Source organism: Manis pentadactyla, chromosome 6 (genome assembly GCF_030020395.1).
Source record: "Manis pentadactyla isolate mManPen7 chromosome 6, mManPen7.hap1, whole genome shotgun sequence".
Lineage (NCBI taxonomy): Eukaryota > Metazoa > Chordata > Mammalia > Pholidota > Manidae > Manis > Manis pentadactyla.
In genome coordinates this window covers 36,831,098-36,843,554 of record NC_080024.1, presented here as the reverse complement: position 1 = coordinate 36,843,554, position 12,457 = coordinate 36,831,098, and the positions used below count along the sequence as shown (strand labels likewise).

General features: G+C 42.4%; 1 long non-coding RNA gene across 1 annotated transcript; it reads left to right on the top strand.

Annotated features, from left to right (window-relative positions):
- The first annotated feature begins 1,627 nt into the window (after positions 1 to 1,627).
- On the top strand, positions 1,628 to 4,834 carry LOC118933585 (uncharacterized). The gene is made up of 3 exons (XR_005033168.2): positions 1,628 to 1,779; positions 2,591 to 2,739; positions 4,601 to 4,834. It is a non-coding gene; the product is annotated as an uncharacterized LOC118933585 (long non-coding RNA).
- Positions 4,835 to 12,457: the final 7,623 nt, after the last annotated feature.

The window sequence follows — 12,457 nt, the reverse complement described above, 5'->3', positions numbered from 1 at the left end:
ACTAAGGAACATTACGCAGGGGGTAAGGCTTCCAAGATGATGCACTGAGTTGTTGGCAAAGTTGAAGGACATGTGCATATGGCTCTTTTTATCACAAACGTCAGAAAGGATGAGCTCTGCTCTGACCAGCTTGACAATCAAGTAAACATGCCTTAGAAAAACACAATATTTTGAAAAATATGGGAGCTTGGGAATAGGATGCAAATGTGAGCATAAATAAATGTAGCTCCATAAGTAAAGGGGATGAAACTATGAGAATAGGCAGGCCAGATGAGAACTCTGGCACATTTTTCATATAGAGCCCAACCTTCCAGTTGTCTAATAATTTATTTCTGTTATTTGTGAGATTAAGTTCCACAAACCTCATTTAACATGCAGAGAAGTTGCCCACCTTCAGGCTCAGAGGTAATGGGTGATTGAAGGTGGTAACTGAACATAAAAGACATGTGCTTTCTCGAATTGCCAAGTCATACTGCCCAGGCTCTCTAAGTGGGGCCCAGGGTCCTTGCCTGGTCACAAACCAATTAAGTTAAGTGCTATTGAAATTGCTTTTTATCATCCAGATAAGAAGCAGTTCACAAGTGAGATACAAAGCTTGACACATAAAAGCTTATTCATAAGCCTGGGTCTAGTGACTTAATAGCCACACTAAGACCCATATAACACATTTGTGACTTGGAAATGAGTTGTCAAAGAATGAGAGATCTCTGGGGGTCCACAGATATTAGAGCTATGTAACAGCTCCTCATTCTCCACAAAATTGTTTGGAATCACCAACTGCAGCTCTCTAATAATTCCACTGATGACCATGACTGTTTACATCAAAGGAACGGAATCTAATCTGAGTGGCTGGGCTGGTGGAGGAGGTGCTTGGCATCCTGTGGCGAGGTCCTGCCTTGGCAGCCCTGGAGAGCATGACCGCCTCCCACCTGCAGCAACTGTCACTCTTTTCCACCTAAAATCTCTGCTTCCTTTGGGAAACCACTTCCCACAATCACTGCCTGTGGAGGGAACAGTTCTGGTTGGTTCCTTCAGTGTAGCAGGAGACCATGCTCCCTGGCCATGCCTGTGAGTTTGCATTCATCCTTCCAATAAATATATATTAAATACATAGTCTTGGCTCTGGGGCTTCAGCAGTAAGCCAGGCAGGCAAACTGTCTGCCTGTGTGGAGCTTGCATCCTGCTGGAAGAGGTACCATAGTGTAAGACCGAAGGGAGCAGAGAAAGGGACGGGTCTCACTGGAGGAACCCAACTCGAGCCAAATAAGGAAGAGAACAGCAAATGTCACTCAAATGATTCAATGGAGGTCCCTAGCCACAATTCCCGCCTAAAACATGCGCCACGGTACTCTCTCCCCAGCAACCCAGCATGACCAATCATCAGTGATCACACCCTCAGAGCTCTCGCAGCGCCCTTGGTAAGCCTGTTGCCCCTCCTGCTGGGCACAACTTCCCTAGCCCATACGTGGACCAGTGATCCTCACCTGGGATTGCGCTAATACATTTTTTTTTTTTGGCTCCTTTGTTGCCACTTGCCTGGTCTGGTTTCATTTACCTTACACATAGAATAACAAGTCATCTCATTTCTGCAGTGATGAGCGTCAGGAGGCCCATGAAGCCAGGTGGCTGGTGGAGACCCTGTGAGATCCGAAGAAGTGACCTGGAGCAGAGACCTGAAGCATGAGAAAGAGCCGGTGTGTGAATACCTGGGAAGGAGAGTATGACCTGTGACGAGACCAGCCAAACATTCCCCAGCCTCAGCCACTGCTCCAGAGCTGAGTATGTGACCCAAGCCAGGCCAGTCAGGAGGGGTTTTATGTGAAGCCAAAGAGAGGGACCTTGTCTTTTGGGTTATGGGGAGGCAGCCAAAGCTCTTCCTCTCTCTACAGAGGAAAAGCCCACCTGAAGTCAGAAAGAATGAAGCCGACAAGAGCGCATCCTGGATGCAGTCTCCGGAGGCCAGGCCCATCCTGGGCAGACAGCAAGTGACCCCTTAGATCCCCCTTCAGAAAAGCCTTCATTTTCATTTGTGGGGATGTGCTTGGCTGTGGGTAGTGTGGATGGCCTCCAGCCGCCAGCTGCGCTAGGGCCGCCCAGCACTCAAACTGAGGCCACACTCCTCAGGTGGCCCCAGCCCATGACAGAGCAAAGCAGTGACGGCCACGGTCACATTCTCCGAGAGCGTCCCAGGGTACCAGGGCCTGCCCCAGGAGTCCTCCAGCTTTCCCAGCTCATGGCTTACTTCGTGTCTCAGAAATGCTTTCACGGCTCTCCTTGAGCCAGAATAAATTGCCTATCAGTTCATTTTATGAAATAGGTCCAAACAAGGTAATAGTAGTCATTTGCAGGGTGACTGACAAATGTTGCTGTGTTTCCCTGGAAATTTAAAATATCCTGTAATGCCCCTGTGTGTTCACCACAGTATCTTGGAGAATCTGAGAGCACAGTCCAGGAATCACAGGCCTAACCATTTCTATTCAATGCGGGGCTCCCCCAGCCTGCAGCCCATGCTCCGGAGCTCCCTGGCGGGCTGGCAGAGACGGTCAGATCTGCGCTGTCCATGCTGGCTTCCTCCCTTTTCCTTTCACAGGTGTCACTGCCCAACACCACCTCTGCATTCCTAACTCCATGTGTGCGTCTGCTTCTGGAGACACCAACCTGCAACATACCTTTTGATTTTCAAAAGGCTGACAGTTACCTGGGACAACTTAAAGGAACTTCACAAAATCTATTCCTGAGGTGACATTTAATGAACAGATTCCAAAATGATAAAACTGATAAATTTACCAGATCAGCATTCCTTCTACTGTAAGCTCACTATGGCTATATTATCCACCTTTATATTGCATGCTACTGGTCACAGAGAAAGCACTCAATAAATGTTGATTGTACATTTAATGAGTGAAAAAATCATGCATAAAAACACATATTATATGTCAGTTTTGAATAAAAGTAAGACAGCTACAATACACTGAATTGTTCTCTTCTGCTAGAATTCACCCGAATCTTTAAAAAGTTCTACCTATCAATTATGTTTTCCGCCCCAAAACTATGTCATAAACCAGTAGAAAAATTTCTGACAGAAAATAAGAATTTGGGGAGAAGCTATTTCTCTACTAGGTGATATATTGCATCATTGACACTGCATGTGGTTGATCTCATCAGATTAATAAATAGAGTGGAAGGAGGTTTTTTACTGGATAGGAGGAAACCAAGTGGATTTCATAACCCAATCGTTAGTGGATGAGGCCAAGCTTGAAAACACAACTAGACAAGAAGTTATGTCTGTGCTCTGTAATATCTGTCCCTAGGTATTTTATTGCCATATTTAATACACATTATAAGAAACACTAAAAACATCTAAGGAAAAGAGCATTTAATGAAGGCAAGCTCGACTTAGAACAGGATTTCCAAAGAAAAAAGTGTTTAGCAAATCCTATGATAAAGCTCTTGAAGCATTTTCCCCAATGTGCTTCATTTATAAGCAAGAGCTTTCTCTAAATCAGATTAGAAATGAGAAAGGTATCAATTTGACTTCAGTTTCCATACATGCCAGGTCGACCTCGCCTCTCTGGGACTCCTCTTTATCATCTACAAGCAGTGTGTATCCTCTAACAGAGAGAGTCTTCATTATAAGTAACCCAAACTGCATTTCTATTAGTGGTAAATGCTCTTTTAAAGTGAAATTCTTTTTCTTTTTTGTCATAGTAGACAAAGCTCCTGGAGGCTTGGCCCTATGTTCCCACTCCCTTTGGATCCTTCTCGAAGGCAGTAGTGGGGAGCTATGATACCATCATGGCTTTATTTAACACTCCAGTCATTTTTCACACTCTTCTAGAAACAACTCTGGTTTCCAAATCAGGTGTATCAGTAGGTGCCCTGGGACTTCATACCTGCTGTGATGGAAGACATAAACACAAGTTAATTAAGTCTATTGTTCAAACAATTTGTTTCTTACTGAGGCTGATTCACTTGCAACTACTTCAGCACAGTTTTATTTCCAGAGGTAGGCTGCCACCTGTACTCTGGTGTGAAGATGCCTTCTTTAGAAATTCATTTTATTTCAGAGACTTCCAGGTCGCTGTTTGAGTAACACCTGAAAAAAATAATCTATGACTAATGGATGACAAGCTGTTTTAAAAAAAAGTATGTGGTGCTGGTATTTTTTTTTCAACGTCATAAAAATTTTCAGAGTAACAGCACCAAGGTGGAACTGGAATAAGTCTCATGTTGAGGATTTAGCATTGTGTAGCATTCTCACTCCAAGTCAAGACTGAAAACAGCTTTTGAAAGGTTTTCATAGTCTCTCTGGCAAAGTGAAGCATGGAAAATGAATGGAAGCTTGAGTCCTAGGAGAAAAATGCAGGCAAGAGACCCACATGCAGCAGGGTTTTTTTTTATAGTAAGGAATCAAAGGACATTTCCAGCATTAATTGCTTCTGTTTTTACTTTGTATCCTTATTGTGCTTCCATTTGTTCTCTCTAACTGATGTTCTGGAAACTCTTTTTGTCCTTGTTACTCTCATGTCACATGCCACATCATTTCTGCCTGGGATCACCTGTCCTCTCTCTCATGAGATCCTCTATTGCAATGCAGCAGAGATGACCAGAGCCACCCTTGTGCCACCTTTGTCTTCCATGGTGTAGAGATGTTCCTGGGAAGCAGCTTAACCAGCCAGGGATAGCGTTTCCCAGCCTCCCTTGCAGTAAGTTGAAGCCAGGTGACTTGAGTTCTTCCCGGTGGAATGTGAGAAGATAGATGCACTCTGCTTCCAGACCCTGGCACACCACACCTCTGGGCTCTCATTTTCTGCCTCAGCTGGCTGGGTGTGGATGCCCTGGGACCTTCAATGGTCCCCGCCTTTAATTTTTTTCTCCCTCTATTGGCCTTTCTGTAAATAAGAAATAAACTTATTTTGTATTGTGCCATTGATATTTCAGGCATTACTATTAAAACAGCTAGTGGTACCATAACTAATGCATGAGACTGATGAAAATAATCAAACCTACTACAGTAATTATTCATGCCGTAAATATTCATTGAACAACCTATATACTAGCCCCTGCACTAAATTTGGGGGCTAAAATATTTTTTTTAAAAAGCAGATACAGTCAAACCTTTGCAGAGTTTATACAAAAGTCCTTATTTTCAAATGACCTTATTTTCCTTGATAGCATCTCTTCTATTGAACTTCATGTGAAACCTCTGTAGTTGGAGAACTACTTATGCTTATTTTACAAATAGAAACTACACCCCAGACCAGTCATGGCATTATGATAAGCCACATCCAGATCTCCCTACTAGAGCATCCCACACAGCCTGGTGTGTGGAGCCACCAAGAAAAGTAGAACTGGCTTCTCCACAAGTCCTACCAAGTCAAAAACAAACCAAAGTTTCTAACCACCAAACCATTAGACCTCAGCTGCTCACTCAGTAGTACACTGTGGGTTTGAAACAAAAGAGAGTGACAATCAATGGATAAACAGATAATTTCTTAAAATACAAAGTCTGGGGATTTTTCTTCTGTCATCTTGTTATACAACTTGAATAGATAATTCATTTTAGGAACATCTGCATTTAGCCACTTGTTTTTACAATTTAAAAAACAGCCTATCAAGAAAAGAGATGAAGAGGGGCGGAAGATGGCAGCGTGAGTAGAGCAGCGGAAATCTCCTCCCCAAACAACATATATCTATGAAAATATAACAAAGACAACCCTTCCTAGAATAAAGACCAGAGGACACAGGACAATATCCAGACCACATCCGCACCTGAGAGAACCCAGCGCCTCGCGAAGGGGGTAAGATACAAGCCCCGGCCTCGCGGGAGCCGAGCGCCCCTCCCCCCAGCTCCCGGTGGGAGAAGAGCAGGCAGAGCGGGAGGGAGACGGAGCACAGGGCTGCCGAACACCCAGCCCCAGCCATCCGGGCCAGAGTGCAGGGCCCTCGATACTAGGAAAACAGGGCAGCAAGAACAGTGAGCAGGCACTGGAGGCCGGGTGTCGGAGGACATAAGAAAAGCACGCGACCATTTTCTTTTTTTTTGCTTTTTTGCTGTTTTGTTTTGGAGAGCGCTTTTTGGAAGTCTTAAAGGGATAGAGACCCAATACTAGGGAAACAGGGCAGCAAGACCGGTGAGCAGAGGCCCGAGGCTGGCACCGGAGAATAAAGAAAAACGAGTGACCACCTTTTTTTTTTAATCAAAAAAAATTTTTTTTTTAAATTTTTTTTTTTTAATTTTTTTTTTTTTTAATTTTTTCTTTTTTTTTTTTGGTGGTCGTTGTTTTGTTTTGGCGGGTGCTTTTTGGAAGTCTTAAAGGGGCAGGGCGGGTCACTTAATCCAGAGGTAGGGAATCCGGGATCTCTGGGCACCCTAACCCCTGGGCTGCAGGGAGCAGGGAGGCCCCTTACGGAGATAAATAGCCTCCCAGCAGCTCCTGCTCCAACGCGACTCCACCACTTTGGAGCAGCTGCCCGAGCCAGGCCACGCCCACAGCAACAGCGGAGATTAACTCCATACCAACCGGGCAGGAAGCAGAAACCCTGTCTGCGCGCAGCTGCGCAGCACAAGCCACTAGAGGTCGCTGTTCTCCCAGGAGAGGAGGGCCACAAACCAACAAGAAAGGAAGTCCTTCCAGCCGTCACTCGTCCCAGTTCTGCAGACTATTCCTATCACCATGAAAAGGCAAAGCTACAGGCAGACACAGATCACAGAGACAACACCAGAGAAGGAGACAGACCTAACCAGTCTTCCTGACAAAGAATTCAAAATAAGAATCATAAACATGCTGACAGAGATGCAGAGAAATACGCAAGAGAAATGGGATGAAGTCCGGAAGGAGATCACAGATGCCAGAAAGGAGATCGCAGAAATGAAACAAACTCTGGAAGGGTTTATAAGCAGAATGGATAGAATGCAAGAGGCCATTGATGGAATTGAAATCAGAGAACAGGAACGCATAGAAGCTGACATAGAGAGAGACAAAAGGATCTCCAGGAATAAAACAATATTAAGAGAACTGTGTGACCAATCCAAAAGGAACAATATCCGTATTATAGGGGTCCCAGAAGAAGAAGAGAGAGGAAAAGAGATGGAAAGTATCTTAGAAGAAATAATTGCTGAAAACTTCCCCACACTGGGGGAGGAAGTAATCGAACAGACCACGGATATACACAGAACCCCCAACAGAAAGGATCCAAGAAGGGCAACACCAAGACACATAATAATTAAAATGGCAAAGATCAAGGACAAGGAAAGAGTGTTAAAGGCAGCTAGAGAGAAAAAGGTCACCTATAAAGGGAAACCCATCAGGCTAACGTCAGATTTCTCAACAGAAACCCTACAGGCCAGAAGACAATGGCATGATATATTTAATACAATGAAACAGAAGGGCCTTGAACCAAGGATACTGTATCCAGCACGACTATCATTCAAATATGACGGTGGGATTAAACAATTCCCAGACAAACAAAAGCTGAGGGAATTTGCTTTCCACAAACCACCTCTACAGAACATCTTACAGGGACTGCTCTAGATGGGAGCACTCCTAGAAAGAGCACAGCACAAAACACCAAACATATGAAGAATGGAGGAGGAGGAACAAGAAGGGAGAGAAGAAAAGAATCTCCAAGAAGGGAGAGAAGAAAAGAATCTCCAGACAGTGTATATAACAGCCCAATAAGCGAGCTAAGTTAGGCAGTAAGATACTAAAGAGGCTAACCTTGAACCTTTGGTAACCACGAATTTAAAGCCTGCAATGGCAATAAGTACATATCTTTCAATAGTCACCCTAAATGTTAATGGGTTGAATGCACCAATCAAAAGACACAGAGTAACAGAATGGATAAAAAAGCAAGACCCATCTATATGCTGCTTACAAGAAACTCACCTCAAACCCAAAGACATGTACAGACTAAAAGTCAAGGGATGGAAAAACATATTTCAAGCAAACAACAGTGAGAAGAAAGCAGGGGTTGCAGTACTAATATCAGACAAAATAGACTTCAAAACAAAGAAAGTAACAAGAGATAAAGAAGGACACTACATAATGATAAAGGGCTCAGTCAAACAAGAGGATATAACCATTCTAAATATATATGCACCCAACACAGGAGCACCAGCATATGTGAAACAAATACTAACAGAACTAAAGGGGGATATAGACTGCAGTGCATTCATTCTAGGAGACTTCAACACACCACTCACCCCAAAGGATAGATCCACTGGGCAGAAAATAAGTAAGGACACGGAAGCACTGAACAACACAGTAGAGCAGATGGACCTAATAGACATCTATAGAACTCTACATCCAAAAGCAGCGGGATATACATTCTTCTCAAGTGCACATGGAACATTCTCCAGAATAGACCACATACTAGGCCACAAAAAGAGCCTCAGAAAATTCCAAAAGATTGAAATCCTACCAACCAACTTTTCAGACCACAAAGGCATAAAACTAGAAATAAACTGTACAAAGAAAGCAAAGAGGCTCACAAACACATGGAGGCTTAACAACACGCTCCTAAATAATCAATGGATCACTGACCAAATCAAAATGGAGATCCAGCAATATATGGAAACAAATGACAACAACAACACTAAGCCCCAACTTCTGTGGGACACAGCAAAAGCAGTCTTAAGAGGAAAGTATATAGCAATCCAAGCATATTTAAAAAAGGAAGAACAATCCCAAATGAATGGTCTAATGTCACAATTATCGAAATTGGAAAAAGAAGAACAGATGAGGCCTAAGGTCAGCAGAAGGAGGGACATAATAAAGATCAGAGAAGAAATAAATAAAATTGAGAAGAATAAAACAATAGCAAAAATCAATGAAACCAAGAGCTGGTTCTTCGAGAAAATTAACAAAATAGATAAGCCTCTAGCCAGACTTTTAAGAAGAAAAGAGAGTCAACAAAAATCAACAGTATCAGAAACGAGAAAGGAAAAATCATGATAGACCCCACAGAAATACAAAGAATTATTAGAGAATACTATGAAAACCTATATGCTAACAAGCTGGGAAACCTAGGAGAAATGGACAACTTCATAGAAAAATACAACCTTCCAAGATTGACCCAGGAAGAAACAGCAAATCTAAACAGACCAATTACCAGCAACAAAATTGAAGCGGTAATCAAAAAACTACCAAAGAACAAAACCCCCAGGCCAGATGGATTTACCTCGGAATTTTATCAGACATACAGGGAAGACATAATACCCATTCTCCTTAAAGTTTTCCAAAAAATAGAGGAGGAGGGGATACTCCCAAACTCATTCTATGAAGCTAACATCACCCTAATACCAAAACTAGGCAAAGACCCCACCATAAAAGAAAACTACAGACCAATATCCCTGATGAACGTAGATGCAAAAATATTCAACAAAATATTAGCAAACCGAATTCAAAAATACATCAAGAGGATCGTACACCATGACCAAGTGGGATTCATCCCAGGGATGCAAGGATGGTACAACATTCGAAAGTCCATCAACATCATCCACCACATCAACAAAAAGAAAGACAAAAACCACATGATCATCTCCATAGATGCTGGAAAAGCATTTGACAAAGTTCAACATCCATTCATGATTAAAAACTCTCAGCAAAATGGGAATAGAGGGCAAGTACCTCAACATAATAAAGGCCATCTATGATAAACCCACAGCCAACATTATATTGAACAGCGAGAAGCTGAAAGCATTTCCTCGAGATCGGGAACTAGACAGGGATGCCCACTCTCTCCACTGTTATTTAACATAGTACTGGAGGTCCTAGCCACGGCAATCAGACAAAACAAAGAAATACAAGGAATCCAGATTGGTAAAGAAGAAGTTAAACTGTCACTATTTGCAGATGACATGATACTGTACATAAAAAACCCTAAAGACTCCACCCCCAAAACTACTAGAACTGATATCGGAATACAGCAAAGTTGCAGGATACAAAATCAACACACAGAAATCTGTGGCTTTCCTATATACTAACAATGAACCAACAGAAAGAGAAATCAGGAAAACAACTCCATTCACAATTGCATCAAAAAAAATAAAATACCTAGGAATAAACCTAACCAAAGAAGTGAAAGACTTATACTCTGAAAACTACAAGTCACTCTTAAGAGAAATTAAAGGGGACACTAACAGATGGAAACTCATCCCATGCTCGTGGCTAGGAAGAATTAATATCGTCAAAATGGCCAACCTGCCCAAAGCAATATACAGATTTGATGCAATCCCTATGAAACTACCAGCAACATTCTTCAATGAACTGGAACAAATAATTCAAAAATTCATATGGAAACACCAAAGACCCCGAATAGCCAAAGCAATCCTGAGAAAGAAGAATAAAGTAGGGGGGATCCCACTCCCCAACTTCAAGCTCTACTATAAAGCCATAGTAATCAAGACAGTTTGGTACTGGCACAAGAGCAGAGCCACAGACCAATGGAACAGACTAGAGAATCCAGACATTAACCCAGACATATATGGTCAATTAATATTTGATAAAGGAGCCATGGACATACAATGGGGAAATGACAGTCTCTTCAACAGATGGTGCTGGCAAAACTGGACAGCTACATGTAGGAGAATGAAACTGGACCATTGTCTAACCCCATATACAAAAGTAAACTCAAAATGGATCAAAGACCTGAATGTAAGTCACGAAACCATTAAACTCTTGGAAGAAAACATAGGCAAAAACCTCTTAGACATAAACATGAGTGACCTCTTCTTGAACATATCTCCCCGGGCAAGGAAAACAACAGCAAAAATGAGTAAGTAGGACTATATTAAGCTGAAAAGCTTCTGTACAGCAAAAGATACCTCAATAGAACAAAAAGGATCCCTACAGTATGGGAGAATATATTTGAAAATGACACATCCGATAAAGGCTTGACGTCCAGAATATATAAAGAGCTCACACGCCTCAATAAACAAAAAACAAATAACCCAATTAAAAAATTGGCAGAGGAACTGAACAGACAGTTCTCCAAAAAATAAATCCAGATGGCCAACAGACACATGAAAAGATGCTCCACATCGCTAATTATCAGAGAAATGCAAATTAAAACTACAATGAGGTATCACCTCACACCAGTAAGGATGGCTGCCATCCAAAAGACAAACAACAAGAAATGTTGGCGAGGCTGTGGAGAAAGGGGAACCCTCCTACACTGCTGGTGGGAATGTAAGTTAGTTCAACCATTGTGGAAAGCAGTATGGAGGTACATCAAAATGCTCAAAACAGACTTACCATTTGACCCAGGAATTGCACTCCTAGGAATTTACCCTAAGAATGCAGCAATCAAGTATGAGAAAGATCAGTGCACCCCTATGTTTATCGCAGCACTATTTACAATAGCCAAGAATTGGAAGCAACCTAAATGTCCATCGATAGATGAATGGATAAAGAAGATGTGGTACATATACACAATGGAATACTACTCAGCCATAAGAAAAGGGCAAATCCAACCATTTGCAGCACATGGATGGAGCTGGAGGGTATTATGCTCAGTGAAACAAGCCAAGCGGAGAAAGAGAAATACCAAATGATTTCACTTATCTGTGGAATATAAGAACAAAGGAAAAACTGAAGGAACAAAACAGCACCAGAATCACAGAACTCAAGAATGGACTAACAGATACCAAAGGGAAAGGGACTGGGGAGGATGGGTGGGTAGGGAGGGATAAGGGGTGGGGGAGAAGTAGGGGGGTATTAAGATTAGCATGCATGGGGGGGTAGGAGAAAAGGGAGGGCTGTACAACACAGAGAAGGCAAGTAGTGATTCTACAACATTTTGCTATGCTGATGGACAGTGACTGTAAAGGGGTTTATAGGGGAGACCTGGTATAGGGGAGAGCCTAGTAAACATAATATTCGTCATGTAAGTGTAGATTAGTGATACCAAAAACAAAACAAATCAAAACAAAAAAAGGGCAGTTCCTGTGTGGTAACCTCCAATGAGTTCTACACAAGGGTATAAAGGGCATATAAAAGTGTAGGCAAAGGGTCTGTTTGCGTTTATACAGAAGATCAAAGCCTAATTGGGCTACCCCGAAAATGAACTAAGATACGATATGAAAGAGAACTTCCAACATCAGCACTCTCGGGAAGACTCATGCCAGAAGATGATCATCAAAAAACCCCAACAACGATCCACGCACTGCTACAGCTGTCGATGCACTCATCCCACCAGCTCCTGGACTTGCTGTGGGAATGAAGGAGATATCTAAGCTGGCCTGTGCATACAGTAAAACAACAAATTTGACTGGATCTATACTGTTGGAACTCAACCAAGAATTAGGAGAAGTGCAAATTGTAGTGCTCCAAAATCTCACAACTACAGACTATTTACTATTAATAGAACATAAGGGATGTGAACATTCCCCAGGAATGGGTTGTTTTAATTTGTCTGATTTCTCTCAGACTGTTCAATTTCAGTTGGACAATAT